Here is a 19370-nt window from a genome sequence, read left to right as displayed (position 1 = left end):
GTCCCTTTCTACTCCACATCCTCAGTGTCAGAACCTCGGCGCCTCTGCTGTTTTCATTTCATCTGCTGCCTCTGCACAGGGAAGCTGATCCTGGTGAGGGGCTTATCCCTTTCCACAGACTCACTCCTTTCAGGTCTGATGATGCAGCACCTTCCCTTTGCCAGAGTCCTCCTTCAGTGACTTAACCATTCACCTCTCTGGATACCTTAAAGAGTAAGATCGCCCTTTGCAAAATGAGGAGCTGGTGAGGCACAATGGGTCCCTGCTGGTACCTTGCATGAGTCCGAGTCTGCAAGTTGGTCCTGGGTGGGCTTCTTTTTGTGAGTCACCAGATAATTCATACTACAATTGGCATATTCTTGTAGCAAACAAATGCCATTGAAACCAAACAAAGAACTTAGATTTTCTGAAGGAAATTAAATGGTTTGCTGTGTTGGACTTTGATCCTAAATCCATGAGCAAGGGCATGGCCAAAGCTTACCAAAAATGCCAGGTAGCAAATCTTTACTTTCCAAATCAACGTGAGAAAGAGATAACCACTATAAGGAAAGGGAGACAATTTCTAGTCAGAATCCTTATGATCAGCCCAGCTGTGTCTTCTACAACTGCAGATCATACTTGAAAGATGAGAGGTATAAACCCCTAGGACCACATTTATGCCAGAGAGAAAGAGCTTGGCAAGTCAGTAAACTGATTTTCCTTCTCACACACATAAAAATCTAATGATGAGAGGGAAATTTTTGGTAGTGCTTCTATTACTCTTTCTGGTGCAAAGCCCAGCAGAGCCACTCATTGACATATTCTGTGCTTGCTACCAAACTCTCAAAGGAATGGAAAGTGTAATGTGTATCTGTGTAAACTCACAGATCTATCAACAGTGGAAACATCTACTACATGTAAGATTGACAATTGTAGGTGAAGTAACAGACCATGGTATTTCCACCTTAAATTTAGAAGTGACAAACAGTATTATTACTCTTAAACTAAAACCAGTCACTCAGTCATCAAGGAGGTTTCTGCCCTCCCATGATCTGATCATCTTTGGTTGTCCTAGAGAAAAAGGAAGAAGATACCTTGACCACACTGGAAATTCTCTGTGAAAATGAGTGTAAAGGCACAGATATCAAGAAAAATACATTTTAAATTCCAAGAATTTAAGAAAACAAAAAATAGTACTTTTACTGAGTTGGAAAAGTATCTTGGTATAACTTCCATTTTTCTTCTGAAAACTATTCTTCAGCCTCTGTCAAAAGAGACAATTATGAAAACCTTAAAGATCTGACACAGTGTTGGTCAGGGTCTCTTAAACAAATATTTGTAAAAATTATCAATCTTTATTATCATATAGGCTATGAGGTGCACGGCACTGGCTATGAATGTTCTCTGGGGTCTACAGAAAAACTTTAGGTATACTGTGTTAAAAAGCAAAGAAACTGATTTTGCAGAAACTGGAAAAGAAGTAATCAAGTTGATTACCTATATGGGAGCCAGCCATCAAGATTATATTCCTGTATTTCTCCTGGTGGATGATTTTGTAGCATGAGAAAATATCTACATTCTACAGGATACCATCCATTTCATTTTAGTAGCAAATGGTTTGAGATAGAGAAAAACATTGGTAATTATCTTAAACTGCATGAGATCCCAGAATCCTGATGAAAGTGCAAAATCAGCAGACAGTGTTGCACTAAAGTACCAGCTTTCTGCCAAGGAACAAAGAGCTTTTGAGGCCAAACTGGAGGAAATTGAAAAGCAACACAAGAACTGTGAAAACTTTCATTTCTTCATGATCATGAAAGAAACTTTTGATATAATGTATACAGAAATGTAGTCAAGAATATCCTAAAAGGACAGAATATTGGCCGCAAGGAAGCACAACTCATTTCTTTCCTGGCTCTACTCAGCTCTTCTGTTACTGATTTTATGATTCCAGTGTCACAGTGTAAAATGTTTTTGGGAATCGCATGCACTTGCGTGCCCTGGAAACCTGAAGGTGTAGAAGACAAGATAGAAACCTATTCAACATGTCTAATAAACATGGAAGTCACAGAATACAGGGGATATTCAGGTGTGTGCATCATCCATCCTCTGATTGCCAGCTGCTGTCTGAAAGAACTGAAAAGTAGCTATCACTTGGATAAGTGTCAAATTACATTGAGAATATTAAAAGAGGATTTATTCTATGACTCTGGAATAGGGAAGGACAAATTTCAACCTGACGTGCAAAGTCTGCCGCTTAGAAGACCGTGCAGAGTGTGGAGATGAAAAAACAATTTGTTTTCTCCATTAACTAAAGCTTTACAGAATGATAAAGTTGAAAAGGTCTTGAAACAAGGGAGTGTTCGATTCCCACAACATGCATTTATTTGTCAGGCTTTAGCAAGACATTTCTATAGGATAAAGCAACAGACTTTGACACTGATCTGCATTGGGTAAATGAGGCCGAAAGGAGAGCACCTAAAAATTCCTATATCTCAGATACATTTGGTCAGGGCTACAAAAGTAAAATCAAATGGTAGTTGGATAAGAACAAAAACTGCAGGGCTATCACTGCTAATGATCTAACGTATTTCCTGGAAGCTGCTGAAAATGCACCAGGAGCTTTCAAAAATATCCCACAAACAAACCAATAGGAAAGACTATGAAACAGAGACCTGGTCACCGCAGAAATCCCAAAGAAAATATGATGTGTAATATGTCTCTGGTTTCTTGGGTGAAATAGAAGTTGGCTTTTATACTATTCAGATTTTTCAGCTCACTCTCTGTTTCCACAAAGAAAAAGAATCATCTAAAAAAACTATGGCAAAATTATCATGAAAGAGGAATATTCATACAAAACTGAATATTATTTGACTCTTAGCAAGTTTGCACCCTATTTACAAAATTTTCAATCAGATATGGAAAAGTGCTTTGACTTTTTTGCTGATTATATGGTTCTTCTGGAAACAAGGAATACTCAAAAAGAAACTGTGGAACGCCCCTAAGCAAGAAAATCAATAATTGTTTCAGTAAATCATGGAATTCTCCTGCCCTTTGGATTTGGGTCCATTAAAAAGCAAAGAGAGTCAGTTACTCCAAGAGAAGAATTGCAGGAAAAGTCTAGAAGCTTTGAGAGCAGATAGGTTTTCTGGACTTCTGAGCTATCTTAACCCAAATCACAAAGAGGCCACAACCATTACGGAAAATATAGTGAACAAACAGACTTTCCTCTTTCTGCAAAATCCACCTAAGTGGCTGGTAAAGGAGAAACAAAATTTCATTTTGGCCAACATTCTTCTTAGTTTTCTAAAACCCAACTCCAATTCCATTCCGCCAGCCACTTAACATATTTAAAAAATAGTTCCAAGAAGTGTTACAGTTGGTAGAAAAAGGTCATCAGTATCGTGGCCTGTCTCCTGTTCTAGCCAGAAAATGAAGAGCTAGATGAAGATGCCGAACTAATGGAAAAGTATGATACATGCTTAAATAGATCCTTCGATAGACAGTTACAGGAGCATGTGCAGGTCCAATCAGGCAAGTGCACTTTTCTACCTGGGGAGGAGGAAGGGTCTCAACCATCTTGTTCACAAGGCCAAAATAAAGCAGTACTTCAGTAAAGCACAAAAAATGAATTTCTTCAGGCATAGGGGAGATGCGTGGGAAGGAAAGGAAGTCAAAGACCTCCTGCATCATCTCACTGGTTGGGCTAAAGGCAAGGAAATCTCTATTGAATATGGAACAGAGAAAAACCAAAAATATTAGTAAATCTGTTTATTCAGGTTTGCTAGTATGTAATGGCAACATAGAAAGAATGTCCATCTACCTACAGTTTTCTGTTCAAGGACAGCTAGCATATGCTATAGAAGTTATTTAGGAAGATATATTATTAGCTGAAATATATTTATTCATATTTTTCTCTGATCTTATTCTGTCAATTCCCATGGCATTTTGATGGCATTATTGGCTTACCTCTATCATAGATTTTGCTTTTGTCTCCCCAGATAAACTGTAAGCCTTGGCAGAGCATGCAACCTATCTACACACAGTCCTTGGGACACAGTAGAATCAACTTTCAGTGTCTTAAATAAGCACTTTCGGACTGACATTTAATTAAGAAGTTTAAATTGATAACCACCAGTCCCATCATTACCAGTTACAGGTCAATAAAATCTGTTTTAATTCTAAAAAAATAAATAAATAATAAAAAATTAAAAGCTCCCTGGTGATGAAGATGCCATTGGATGCAAAGGTGTTGACCTTGTCACTCAAAATATGTTCTCAGTACCAGCAGAATGACCATCACCTGAAAACCTTCAGAAATACTTAATCTCAGGCTCCAACCTAATTCAGATCCTGAATTAGAATCTACATTTTAACAAGATCCCCAGGGGTTTGTGTGCACAGTGACATATGAGATGTCTAGTTTAGAGAAATGCTCTTGATGTTCCAGCACAGAGTTGGGAGCATCAGGTAGAGAGAAATGACTGTCTCCAACCTGCCAGAGACGTGACAAGAAAGTTGTGTCTTCAAAACAGCCTCTACCCCTCCCTTCTCACACACTCACACCCCCTACAGCCACCACCCATGAGAATTACCCAAGTTCATATCTCTGCCAAGGCCTCAGGGCCAGGAAGGGTGTTTCCTCAGGGAATTTTGCTAAAGGGGAAGACTTCACCCACCGGCTTTAGGCTTACCCTTAACACACTTGTTCCCCTACAGATACTTGTCTCAGCATTCTGGGTGGCGTGATAACTTTGCACTTCCCTGCTCCACCTGCCTGAGCTGTGAATCCTCCTGTGTCTGGCCCACCCACCACAGTGTGTAGCCGACCTGTCCATTAGCCACTTAACAGCTGTCTAGGTTATCAGATTATCTGATACCATGTTCACATAGCTCTTATCACAGTATATTCTTTCTTACAATCCTCCTGTGCCTGATTTATAAATTATACTGGGCATAATTATCATGGGTATGTATAGGAAAAAAACTGGTCCATAAAGTGTTCAGTAATGGTGGCAGGTGACCACTGGGGATGGTCTTAGAACATGATCCCTTTGGATAAAGGAAGACTACTGTGCCATGGACTGTTAGCAGGCTTCCTTAAAGTTGTTGAAGCCCTAAGAATCTCACCCCTCTGAGATCTCTTCTAGAAACTTCTGTATTTTTTTGTTGTTCAAGTACAGTTGTCTTCTTTTTCCCCACCACCATTTTCTGCTGCCCTACTCACCCTCACCCTCAATCCTACCCACTTTGGCTTTGTCCATGGGTCCTTTATACATGTTCTTTGATGACTCTTCCCCTTCTTTCCCCTATTATTTCCCTTCCCCTCCCCTCTGGTTACTGTCAGTTTGTTCTTTATTTCAGTGTCTCTGGTTATATTTTGTTTGTTTTGTTGATTAGGTTCCACTTATAGGTGAGATCATATGATATTTCTCTTTCACTGCCTGATTAATTTCACTTAGCATAATGCTCTCCAGTTCCATTCATGCTGCCTCAAAGGGTAGGAGCTCCTTTCTTTCAGCTGCATAGTATTCCATTGTGTAAATATACTATAGTTTTTTGATCCATTTTTGATCCACTCATTTATCCATAGGCACTTAGGTTGCTTCTAGCACTTGGCTATTGTAAATTGTGCTGCTATGAACATTGAGGTGCATAGGTTCTTTTGAATTGGTGTTTCAGGATTCTTAGGGTATAAACCCAGCAGTGGAATTGCTGGGTCAAAAGAAAGTTCCATTTTTAGTTTGAGGAACTCCATACTGTTTTCCACAGTGGCTCCACCAGTCAGCGTTCCCACCAATAGTGTACTAGGGTTCCCTTTTCTCCACAGCCTTGTTAGCACTTGTTGTTTGTTGATTTGCTAATGGTGGCCATTCTGACTGACGTGAAGTGGTATCTCATTGTGGTTTTAATTTGTATCTCTCTGATAGCTAGTGATGCCGAGCATCTCTTCATATGTCTCTGGGCCCTCTGTATGTCCTCCTTGCAAAAGTGTCTGTTCAGGTCCTTTGTCCATTTTTTCATTGGATTGTTTGTCTTCCTGGAGTGGAGTTATGTGAGTTCTTTATATATTTTGGAGATCAAACCCTTTTCTGAGGTGTCATTGGCAAATATATTTTTCCATACAGTTGGTTCCCTTTTCATTTTGCTGATTTCCTTTTTTTTTTTTTGAGAGCAAAACATAAACCTTTATTGGGTTATAACACTGAGATTTGAGGGTTGTTATGTCAACATAAGAAACGTCAAAACCTGTAGAGAATTTTTGTTTTATTTATTTATTTATTTTAATACATTTTATTGAGTATGCTATTACAGTTGTCCCATTTCCCCCTTACTCTCCTTGATCCTGCACACTCTCTCCCACCCACATTCCCCACCTTTAGTTCATGTCCATGTGTCATAAGCTCTTTAGCTTCTACATTTCCCATACTATTCTTGCCCTCCCCCTGCCTATTTTCTACCTACCATCTATGCTACTTATTCTCCATACCTTTCCCCCTCTCTCCTCCTCCCACTCCCCTGTTGCTAACCCTCCATGTGATCTCCATTTCTGTGGCTCTGTTCCTGTTCTACTTGTTTGATTAGTTTCTTTTGGTTTTGTTTTAGGTGTGGTTGTTAATAATTGTGAGTTTGCTGTCATTTTACTATACATGTTTTTTTATCTCCTTTTTCTTAGATAAGTCCCTTTAACATTTCATATAATAAGGGCTTAGTGATGATGAACTCCTTTACCTTGACCTTATCTGAGAGGCACTTTATCTGCCCATCCATTCTAAATGAAAACTTTGCTGGATGGAGTCATCTTGGATGTAGGTTCTTGCCTTTCATGACTTGGAATACTTCTTTCCAGCCCCTTCTTGCCTGCAAGGTCTCTTTTGAAAAATCAGCTGACAGTCTGATTGGAACTCCTTTGTAGGTAACTCTCCTTATCTCTTGCTGCTTGTAGGATTCTCTCCTTCATTTCAATCTTGGGTATTGTAATTATGATGTGCCTTGGTGTGTTCCTCCTTGGGTCCAACTTCTTTGGGACTCTCTGAGCTTCCTGGACTTCCTAGAAGTACATTTCCTTTACCAAATGGGGAAGTTCTCCTTTATTATTTGTTCAAATAAGTTTTCCACTTGTTATTCTTCCTCTTCTCCTTCTGGTACCCCTATAATTTGATGTTGGAACATTTAAAGATGTCCTGAAGGTTCCTAAGTCTCTCCTCATTTTTTTTTAATTCTTATTTGTTCATTCTTTTCTGTTTGATTGTTTCTTTCTTCCTTCTGGTCCACTCCATTGATGTGAGTCCCAGCTTTCTTTCCATCACTATTGGTTCCCTGTGTATTTTTCTTCATTTTACTTATTGTAGCCTTCATTTTTTCATCTAATTTGCAACCAAAGTCAACCAATTCTGTGAGCATCCTGATCACCGGTGTTTTGAACTGTGCATCAGATAGGTTGGCTATCTGTTGGTCACTTAAAAGGATGGGTTCTGGGGCTTTTATTTGGTCTTCTGTTTGAGCCATCTCTCCCCCCACCCCTTCGGCCTGGTTGTGCCTGTTACGTATGAAGGGTGAAGTCTTAGGGTGGGGCACCCCAGTTGCTGGGTTGTGACATTATATGTGGGGGCGGGGTCGAGAGGGAACAATGGTGCTTGCTCCACTCTCGGTCAGACCTCAGTCCCTTCCTCCACTTCCCCCGAGCAAACTGGGCCCCTCTGGTGCCAATTTCCGTGTGGGTGGGCTTGTGCATGCTGTGGGACCCTCCAAGGACCTCTCCTGTGAGTCTGGGTGTCTCTCCATGCACCTCAACTCCCACAGGTGTCCTCAATCAGTGTCCTGAGGCTCTATTTCCCAGCACTCAGATCCTGGGTTGCACGCAATGCCTTGCTTTGCAATCGCCGCCTCACTGGGTCTGCCAGTTGCCACCCCTCGGCCAGGGTCTGCCAGCTTGCGCACTCAGGATCCACCCACTGCGGTCTTGCATGCCCCGGATGCCCTACCCACCCAGTCCCAATGCTCTCTGCTCTCTGCGCTGTGACCCACACCCGGCTGCCCAACTCCACCCCTCCTACCGGTCTGGATGAACAGGTCTATTTCAACTTCTTGGTTGTCCGACTTCCATTCAGATCAATTTTCTGTCAATTCTGGTTGTTATTCTGTTTCTAAATTATTGTCATTCCTATCTTGGTTTTACGAGGATGCATAGTGCATCCACCTATGCCTCCATCTTGGCTGGAAGTCCTCATTTTGCTGACTTCTCTAGCCGTGCAGAAACTTTTTATTTTCATGAAGTCCCATTTGTTTGTTCTTTCCTTTATGTCCCTTGCTCTAAGGGACATATTGGTGAAAATATTGCCTCATGGAATATCTGAGACTTTCCTGCCTATGTTCTCTTCTAGGACTTTTATGGTGTTGTGACTTATATTTAAGTCTTTTATCCATCTTGAGTTTATTTTTGTATGGTGTAAGTTGGTGGTCAAGTTTCACTTTTTTGCATGTAGCTGTCCAGATCTCCCAACACAATTTGTTGAAAAGGCTATTTTTACTTCATTTTATGCTTCTTCCCCCTTTGTCAAATATTGGCCATAGAGACATGGGTTTATTTATGGGCTCTCTATTCTGTTCCTTGGGTCTATGTGTTTGTTCTTATGCCAGTACCACACTGTTTTAATTATAGTGGCCTTGTAAAGAAACTTCTGGCCTTGGATGGTGTGGCTCAGTGGATTGAGTGCCGGCCTGTGAACCGAAGGGTCACCAGTTTGATTCCCACTCAGGGTACATGCCTAGGTTGCAGACCACATCAGGGCTCCAGTAGGGGGTGTGCAAGAGGCAATCACACATTGCCTCTCCCTCTCACCCTCTTTCTCCTCTCCATCCCCTGTGTCTAAATAAGTAAATAAAATCTTCAAAAAAAAAAAGAAACTTCTGTTTTCTGATGTCACCTTGAAGATGATTTATCAAAAAAGGCACACATGCATGCCTAATGGATACTCCTCAGCCCCCAGCTCCAAGACAGTTACATAGTAATTTAACAGACATAGGTTAAGATGATCTGAGTCTCATGATTGAAGCTTTAATTTCCGTATGAAATTAACTTTGAGGGGAAGAAATGAACATTGTCATAGAGTATTCAAATGCTTGAATTGCATAGGAGTTGAGTAACTTTGGGCTATAAATGCCTACTCATGCTTATAAGTGACTCTTCTGTGCAGAACTATGTACAGGGAAAGATCAGGTAATGTCAAGGTGGACTTGCTTGAAGAATCCCTTATTGTGTACATGCATGTATGATACCTTTTTCCTGAGCCTTCCTCCTTAAAGTGCCTAAGTAGACCAGTTTAGTCTATCTTTTCTGTTTGCCTCCTCCACCACCTACCTCAAAACATAACTTTGAAGTTTATATAGTGTATGCATTTATAAAATGCCTATTTCTTGAAAAGGGATTATAATCCTTTCTTTCCATGCATCTCATACCTGCTGTTAAGTTCCAAGATGCCTTTCTAAATAGCCTTTAGAGAAAGAGTTTCAGGTCTATGAAAGACAAAATGTGGGGAAGCTGTTCAGTGTTCATTAACCAAGCAGCAAAGAACCTGGGAGAAGCTAGAGAGGATTGGAAAGACTCAGTTTCCCTTTTGTGGGAGGAGGAGTGCTGGAATTAGCTCTAACTTGTTTGTGTTGATCCTTCAGGAATTTCAGACTTAGTCAATGTCCTCCTAGAACTTTTTTCCTATGATCTACCAAGGACATGTGCCTGAGCAATTGTACGCAACCATTAGTTGATGGAAATGAACTTGAAGTGGAGATCAAGTGGCCTTCTTGCCTGAACCAAACACTTAGCTTGACTGAGAAAGTTCTAATCTTAACTCCATGGTCACTTGATTATAGAACGTATTCAACTGACTCATGCTAAGGCAAGGGGTTTGGGCCTCATCTGGCTAGGTATAAAGGCATCTTATCTTAGCCTGGATTCCCTTGCAATCAGCTTGACATGCAGATTTGTGTGTATGGGAAGCTTAATCTTGGTTATTTGGGGCATGATCTAAGGAAGCAGGGAGGAGGCAGGGTGTTAGTGTCACTGCTATTAGTATCATGGGCTTAATTCTGTTGAGATCTCCCAGAAATTATTTGCCTGAGGGATGAGCCAGGAGTGTTTATCCATCAGATTTTGTGCTGCGAGCTCCTTTAAAATGTAGCAAGCTTCTGCCTGCATTTACAGAACTGGGGGTGCCCTTAGGCAGAAAATGCATGCATGAGGGCCTCACTCTGTGCAAAGTGCTATCAGTGTGAAGGGAGCTAATGTCTGCATACTGCTGTCTGAGATCAGCAGGCTGCAGATTCAGCCCATCGCTGGAACAAAGTAAGTTTGAACTCCTGAGTTGAGGTGCCAGGAAGCTCAGCTAGGAATTCAAAGAAGGCTTGTTCATTTTAATGTGCACTATTAAGTGCCAGGAAACGTGTCCTAGACATGAGCAAGTGTTGAAAGTAACTGAGGGGATTTCTTTGTCACTGTGTGGAACTTTTTCTCTGAAAGGGGTTAACCATAGTATACAGTTGAAATTTTTTTTAAAGTTGAAATTGTAATATAAATGAATCACACAATGCCCTCTTTAAGCCTTATTTCTTTACTCATTGCCAGACATCCTTCTGACGCTGACTAAAATTAAATCTGTTTAGCATTGACAGAGTTTTCAAACATCACACGGTGCCATGCTAAACTAAAAGCAAACGAAGACACGACATAGGTATATTAACTTGTTTTATTCTCGCTAAGTAGAGAACAATCCCTTGCTTCCCCAAGCTGAGACTCTAGTACCTCCTCTAACAGGAGGATAATGCATCCTTAATCAGGATTGATTTATCTAATCTAAGTCCATTAGAAAGTGGAGATAGCTGACCTCCCTGATACTGAGACTAAGAAAATGAGATTAATCTTGCTTAGGGAGCAAGGGTGTGTTTGAGCTGCACCAAACCTGGAAGCCACATGCAAAAAATATCCACAGACTGAAGTGGGTTCTGGTGAATTGCTCAGCCATGTCTCTAACTCTGTTAGCTCTGTAACCAGCAAGGACTTAGTGTCATATTTTTGGATGCACAAAATATTGCCATTCTCATCTCTAAATCAAAAAGACTCTGTCTGAATCCCCAACTAGTATTGGTAAATCTAGTTTGTTCATTGAAGGAGGGTCCTCTCGGCTCCAGTACTGGCTCACTCCAGCCCATGTGGTCCCAGATATTGGGAATTATGCAAAGACTGGGGGCAGAGCCTCGTACTTCGTCCCCTCCCCAATCATTACATACATGGTGATTCCCTTCTGATTGTCTTACCTCCTCATTGGTCTGCAAGTAAGCTGCTGTTCTTCAACCCTCAACACAGATCCATTCTCTACTCTGCTCGGTGTCCCAATAAGGAGTAGACCTCTATGAACTATATTGCTCAGTCTTTAAAAGCTGAAGTCCAGGTGGGTTTGGCCACTGGGAAGACCCTTGCTAGGAGATAAGAGGTTTGAGTACTTCTTCCCAACTCCCTCTGTTTTACAGCCACACCTCAGAGAACAGGTATGCCCCTCCAGGCTTGCTGCTCCTGCCAGATGGGACCCTTTTCCATAGTTCTAGCTCTCACTGGGATCAGATAATTTTTTTTTTGGCCCTGTGATTGGCAGTACCTTCCTGCCATTGCTAGTCCCTGGTGCATCTTCATCCTTTGTTCCATAATCCTTGACATTCCACTCTGTCTTTCGTTAAACCACTTCAGTTGAATTCAGTTTCCTCTTAGGACCCTGACTTGATATTTGGAGAATGTTCTCTCTAGCTTGAAGGGCAGCAGAGTCCCTTAACATCTCATTGCTCTTCCCTATCTCAGGGAAAAGCAGGTTTCCTTCCCCTTATTTAGTGTATACTAAGTCTCTCCTTGGCTCTCTAGAGAAGTAAGTATCTGGCAGTCTCTGAATGCGGGTGAGAGGGAGAGTCCCCACCTAGTGTTCCCACTAGTTCTAGTTCAGAAGACCCCTAAGCCATGGCGTGATAAGTGGAGAAAGTCATAGACTAGAGATCATGTAAACTATAGCTGATACAGCATCTGTATGTTAGTGCACACAGATGTGTGTCTGCCTTTGAACAAGCTAACATTTGAAGATGCAGCCTGCTGGTCACAATTATTTCTGGAAAGGATGCACCCTACTAAGTATGCTACCGATTAGACTTGTAGTCAAAGGTCAGCTCTAAATGCCCAACTGGTTTATCTAGTTCAGTATCTCAAAATGCCTATTTACTGCTCCACAGGAAACACAGGAGTCAAGCACAAAGTTAACAGCCTTTGATAAAGTTCTGAGCTATAGAAATACCTACCATATTTTGCTGTGTATAATGTGCACTTTTTTGCCCACATCTTTGAGGGAAAAACAAAGATGTGCATTATACATGGGTAATATTGATTCTGTATCTATCTACTGTAAAATGAAATATTTTTTCCCTGAAAGTTTGAGCCAAAAATGTGGGTGCACATTATACACAGCAAAATACTGTATTTAAAACATGAGATCTGCACTTTGTCCCTGTCCATAAATTTATCCCCATTTTTTCTTCCAGGTCTTCTTTTCTAGCACTTGCAATCCATCCCTTTCAAACCATTAAGTTACTACCATTGTTATTATCCAGGGTTCTGCAATCTTTGCTCTTTTCTATCCCCTCTCCAAGAAGATGACCAGACATGGTGCTTCAGTCTCTGCCCCCTTAGAGTACCTCTGTAACTGCTGCTCTCAGGGCCATGAATGAGACTGCAGTGCAGCATCTTCTCACAGCTCACACCGATGTCTAGCTGATGTTGAACCAAAGCTGAGTGCTTACTTTCCTCCAATCACAAGGAATCCCAATGAAGTTCAGATGTGAGTTGGAGAGTTCTAGGTGACATGGGGCTCTGGACCCCTGTCTATTGCACCCTCTGTACCATTGCTATTGTGCAATGAGTTTCTTATGTGCTCAGACCTGACTCTAAAATATTATGCAGAAAATGGCAGCTCTAATCAGACTCTCTGCCACTCTTGGAGCCTGGGAGAATTTCAGGAGCTGCTTTCATGAACAGTGCAAATCTGTGCTGGAGATCCTGTCTGTTGTTTCTGAACCCTATGTGACATATTTTTATTTACCATGTGTATCCTTGGCAACACTAGCATTCAGGGCCATAGGGCTCAAACTGCAGGAAATGTTTTGAGTTCTGGATCTGCTGCAGAGCCCCCTCATTCTAGGCCCTATTAAAAATAAACAGTATTATTCCCAACCATGTGATTATGCAGTCCCTCAAATCCAAATAGGCCTACCAAGGGCTAGGAGGTATAAAGTACTATGGGATAATTAATAGAATAAGTAATCTTTATCTTGGAGTAGTTGTCTCTAATCACTGACCCCTAATTCAAATATGGCAGGTCTCTGAATATCTGAAGGGTTCATCTTCCTTTGACATACCTGTGTGTCCAAGAAGTGTTATGAACCACTTCTTGCTCATCAGGTTGAGCACTTGCTATTATATAGAGGATCAGTGTGGTGGGAATCTCAAGACTATAAATGCCACTAGATACTATTATAGCAGAGCAGGAAAAACTTATAGAACTCTGGGATAAGACAGTATATGGCTGCTCACCCCAACTGAATAGCTTTCTATCCCCTCATAGGAGTTGAAGAATGGGTTTACCAGATCAAAGGCCTCAATCAAGTGCCTGAGGAGGCTGATCTGTAGTAGAGATGCCACAGGGGGTGTAGCAGCTATAACTGAGATACCATTTTTGTTGAGTTGAAGCCCACTGTCGTCATGATTCATCTTGTCTTTCTAGGAGCCTTCTCAGTGAATCAAGCGGATGATAGGGAGTCCCCACCTCTGACACTGTAATCTTCAGTTTAGGACATGGTATAGCTTCTGAGTTACTCTCGGCTGTGGGTAGGGAGAAGCTCTGAGGGATTCCTCTAGGCCTTTCCCACCATGACGGCTTTGTTCCATGGGCCAGGGAACTCGTGTAAGACTTGTTAGTTGCTGTGTCTTAATAGGTACTTGAGGATCAGGAAAATGACCAGAGCAAGTTTATAGATTTATTGGAGCCAGAGCCTCTGCAAGATTCCCTTAGTCTTACTTTGCTGCCTGGCCTCCATGTACTCTTCCCCATTCTATCAAAGGAGCTGTGATCAGGCTTGAGATCCCTTGACATCAGTGTCAGCTCAGACCCTCTGTCCAACGTTCTATGACAAGTCTGACTGTCCCCTTTTGCCATTAATTACCCAAGTAAATGGGCACAGGTTCCTAGTTGGGAAGGGTGGAGGGATATTTATTTGTACTTAGTGTGACACTGCAGGACCTTATTTGCAGGACTTATTTAAGGGAAACATCTGTCTCATTAAATCCATGGACTCTGAGAAAAGAAACTTGCTTAAATATGGAAACTAGATGAGAAATTACATCAGTCAGGGTTCAACCAGAAAATCAGAACTTGCAGGACGTAGATATCAATAAGCTGGGTTTACTATAAGGAATTGGCCTATGCAATTGTGGGGGCCACTAAAGCAAGTCTGAAATGTGTCAAGACAGGCTGGAACTCACAGGCATGGGCCAGAGCTATCAGGTTCACGGACACTTAAAAAACAAAGAGCATGAGCAGGATTGAACTCTTCCAACTATAGAATCAGGCCCACCCACATTAACCAGGATAATCTACCTCATTTACCCTTCCTTGTTTTATTGTCCCCAGCTTTAATAAATGCATCCTCATAGTCACCTGGAAAAAAATAAAGTCAAATACATGTGGGCTTTAGTCACATCTCACACTTTCAGGACCCCTGGATTAGTATTTGGTTTAGTAACAAGAACTGAAACCTAGCAAGCTGGCACCAAAAAAGCTTTCACAGGGGTCATGACTTTTCTTTGCAATAGCTGATCTGCGCCTTCTCACCTGTTCTTGCTCTTTCTGTGTTACTTTCGTAGGCTGCCCACCTCTCACCCCAAGCATACCGTGGTTTAATAAGTTATTGCTGTAGATTCTTGCAGGACAAGACTGTCGTGACCTTGTTATGATTGCTATGTTCATTGTTCCCCAGCAGTAAGGGCAGCCACCTGGACCCTGCTCTAGACTTGTCACCTGGACCAATACAAGGGAGTCTGGTGCTGTGTCACCCTTTCCTATCTCAGCTCTGATTCGCAGAGGACAGCACCCACCCGGCTTCTTTGTATGCCAGTGACCCTCACTAGTGTACTCACTGGCTCTCTAGTGAAGGCCAGGCTTTCCTAGGGAATATGGTGTGTTCTCTGATCATATTACCATGCCACCACAACCATCTTAATCCCTATCCCCCCAATTACTATGGACCGCTGCGTCCAAGCATCAGGTGATCATCCCAACAGCATGTTAGGTTTAGTTCCAGGTACTCTTGCTGAGATATTAAATGATGACTCATAAGAAGATATGCCCAGGGTGACTTTTAGCAGGGACTCACCATCAAAGTTCTCTATACACAAGGCTTCCTTGCTCTCCCTCATGTATCATGTTCTGGTTTTGGCAGCAAATAAAGATCATTTAAACAAAAATAAGAAGTCCTAGCTGGTGTGGCTCAGTGGACTGAGCCCCAGCATGTGAATCAAAGGGTTGCTGGTTCAGTTCCCAGTCAGGGCACAGGCCTGAGTTGCAGGCCAGGTCCCCAGTAGAGGCCACTGAAGAGGTAACCACACATTGATGTTGCTTTCCTTCTTTCTCCCTCCTTTCCCCTCTCCAAAAATAAATACAATCTTAAAATAAGTTTATTAAAAAAAGAAATATGCCTCATTTATGCTTTTATTCCCAAGCAAGCACCCACTGCCCAATGAGCCTAGCATCCAAAATTACGGCACTGACTTTTGAGGAAAGAAAAAAACCTTTGCTAAGTTGACTGCAAGGAGAGAGAGGGCAAGACTGAAATCTTTCTCCTGACCTGGTGTTTGGGGATTATATTTAAAAGAGGAAGCAGGGGAAAGTTATGCATATTCTGCAGAGCTACATTGTAACATTAACAATAGCTTAGTGCTAAGAGACCATAGCTTTTCTTGCATCTTGTGTTTGAACTCAGGGTGGAGGGTAGAATGTAGTCCACAATGGATTTTGACCTAGTGATGTTGAAAGGTTACCCTAGAGTGGGAGTCTGACTCATGATCTGCAGCCTTTGATCTCTGGCAAACAATTTAGTATCTTCTTAGAACAGGATAAGGCCAGATTAAGCCGGTTCTGTCCTTTCATTTTCCTCTGTGCAGCCTATATTCTGCCTTCCACAAAAATGTGAAAGTTCTGGTTAATATGTGTGAGCCAGATCCCATAGTTCTTCCAGGAAATAACCCACATTTCCCCATTGCAGAGACACTGTGGTAACCTAAACCTGCTAACCAGAGCCTCTAGCAGACTTCCATTAATCCTGAGTGTTCAGATAGCACAGGGTAATATACCCTTATTAGATGCCTGGACTGGCTTTTGGCTTCCATGTCTTCTGGACACCTGAGACCTGAATAATTACTGAAATTATTTCCATCATTCATTCCATCATGAGCCTTCAAGGACATGCATTCCTTGCATGACTGTATGGTCTCTTCTCCAACACAAGGTGTGAAAGTTATTTTCTGAACAGACTGTCTTACCTGCACCTACCTCACACCACGATCCCCTGGAACAGAGCTTACTGACAGGGGCTGTCAGCAGAACATGAACATCAGTCTTGTCATACTGCACAAACCAGTGTGACATGGCTTATTTTAATTGCTGTCCAGCATTGGCATGAACACATTGTGCTTTATCCATCCTTCTATTGACAAATCCCAATTGTTTGCTATATTGAACATCACTGATGAATCCTAATGGTTCCTCTCTTAGGCCAGGTGCTCATTCATCACATTTGCTCAGATGGAACCTTGTTCTACTTTGATGGGCTCAGGTGGATTTAAGTGATATTAATGTCACATTTGACTAACTTGCGGCTCATTCTTTATCTGATCTCTTCCCCTTTTAGGTAGAGAGCTCTGGAACAGGATCCTTGAGATTAGAGGTATCACACTTGAGGAACTCATTCTTCATTGTTGAAGAAGCATATCTCAGCTGAAAGATCTCCTTTTATGCCAGATTCAGGGCAGTCTACCTAACAGGTTGTAGACAGTCTACCTAACAGACTGTGGACTGAATTGAGATAGCACTTCCTGAAAAGTATTCTCATATCAACTCTGGTCTTTATAAGTGGACATCGAATAGGACAATTTCTCCACAAATAATCCCTAAATGACCTATTGTAAGATCATTTTTCCAATCCAGGTGCCTGATTATGCTCACCTATTCCATGGCATTGGGAAAGGTGATCCAGATGTGACCACCTGTTTGGCCCACAAGTTGGATTCAGGCAATTGGAGACCCCCATTCCCTCCCCTGTGCTTGGAATGTACACTCAGCTTGCTTTCCTTATGCTAGAAGCTGCCCAAGGACAGAACCTTAAGCTCTCAATTATAGAAAAATACATTGATTGAAAAATCAGATCACAAAACATGTTTTCTTGCATTCTTTTCCTCATTCTTGTCTTAATATAATTACTTGTAACCAACCAAACATACCAGGACTCAGTGTTTGTGTAACTTATTTCTTAATCTTTTTGAAAGGTGGCCACAGTGTCTATGAAAAACAAACCCATGAACTTTAAATTTGCTTCTGACATTGCTATGATACCTTTTATTTCTGAGATTAGACTAACTGTCTTGTCACATCCCTGAGCCTGGTATACTGAGAGAAAAAGACATGCTTTAATACACATAAAATATTACTATAAGAGGGCTAGTGGGGTGAACTACAATTCTTCTTGCAGAAGTTTGTCTGAGGTGATAACTGATACTCCCTCTCTTAACACCCATTCTGTATCCCTTCATCTTATGCCTGTATTTCTGCTGGTCTGGGTTGCATGCCTATTCAGATGACCCTAGACCATTGTTCCAAGGGACCTAGTTAAGTCCTTGACATGCTGTTGCTACCCAGAACGTGGACTCACCAAGAAGCATTCCAGCCAGGCACATTTATCCCCATTATGTAGCAGTAAACTTAATCTCAACACAACTTCTCCTGCCAATCAACTCCTTCCTTTGTTAACTGGTCTATCATGAAATAAGATTTAGTAGACCCTTTACCGTGTCTTCTGGTAGAGGCATTTCTCTTCCTTACTCTCAGATATCCAGAACTTTAAGTCCAACAGTGCTTAAAGGCATGTGGAACAGAAGCATCAATTCCTTAAGTGGATCTAAGATGATAGAAGCAATAGATAGTTCTTCCACCCCTTGCCTCAAGGCCCCTTGCACATGCTCTACCTACTGGGGAGAAGACATTATATAATAGCTATTGGTTTAAACCATATACCTCATTCTTAAAAACTATGCTCAAGTACTAAAGTATTGTGTTCAGTTTGATTCCTTGGTGACTTGGCTGCACCTTTAAGAGGCCATTCTAACATCCTGTTAGGCTTGCAGTTTCAAAGTGATCTGGTACAACCAATAGCTCTGTTGGTGTCCTGTGTATCAATCTCAGCTTCCATGAAACTGTTGATGGCAAAATGACATCACATGTTAACCAATGGAGTCAGACTGGACCTGAGTTCAGCAGCCATGATTCTTGAATTTGTCAAAGAAAAAAGTACAGAGCCAAAATCTCAAATACAAGCAAAATTTCATTTAGAAAGTCACAGAGGTAGAAAAAGTGAGCCTGCTGGTCATGGGAGTGCAAGAGTGAGCATGCACACTGGGTCCTTTGTCTTAAGGGTTTTTGTTTTATTTGGAGGTCTTAGGGGAGAATCTCAATAGAACAGTCATCAGCTTTCCAGATGTCACCCCAGAGTTGTGGTGTCCCCTGACTGGGCAATGCCAGGGCAGGGGGTCATAGTCATCACAGCTGGTCCTGATGCCAGCCATGGTATCACCCTGCCTGGCCTTGTTGCTTTTCTGGGCCTGGAGCTGAAACAAAATTGAGGCCTAGCTATTGTCTCTAGTTCAACCAAAACTCTCTCTGGTCAACAGACCTGAAGCTTTGTTTCTAAGGTTATTTGATGGGCAGTTCAGAACCTCATTGTCCTGAGGTCTTAATGCTTTTGGGAATGGTCATGCAAGGGCTTGTATGGGAGTCATATTCTGTGGGGGTTCTGTGCAGGGCTCTGTGGGGGCTATTCTCTGGCCCTCTTCTTTTTCCTCTAAAGGGGTGTACTGCATGGCTGGGGACATGTCATGGGAGGAAAGGTCAGGGGAGGTTCCAAACTGCACAACCAGTGATATGAAAAGTCAGGGCGTCTAAACCACATGACTATTGGTATGTTAGGGGAGGAAAGGTCACTCTGAGGGGGAGGTCTCACCTTACAATCATCCATTGCTAGGTACCTGGGTCTTTCTGCCC

The 19370-nt window shown here is 41.9% G+C and overlaps 1 pseudogene; it reads left to right on the top strand.

Moving 5' to 3' along the window:
• Window positions 1-277: 277 nt before the first annotated feature.
• On the top strand, window positions 278-3853 carry LOC123821440 (annotated as a pseudogene).
• The last annotated feature ends 15517 nt before the right edge of the window (window positions 3854-19370 follow it).

Source organism: Phyllostomus hastatus, unplaced genomic scaffold, assembly GCF_019186645.2.
Source record: "Phyllostomus hastatus isolate PE091 unplaced genomic scaffold, TTU_PhHast_1.1 phas_contig_40, whole genome shotgun sequence".
Lineage (NCBI taxonomy): Eukaryota > Metazoa > Chordata > Mammalia > Chiroptera > Phyllostomidae > Phyllostomus > Phyllostomus hastatus.
The sequence above is the reverse complement of the archived record's forward strand: the minus strand, read 5'-3'. Positions and strand labels throughout refer to the sequence as shown.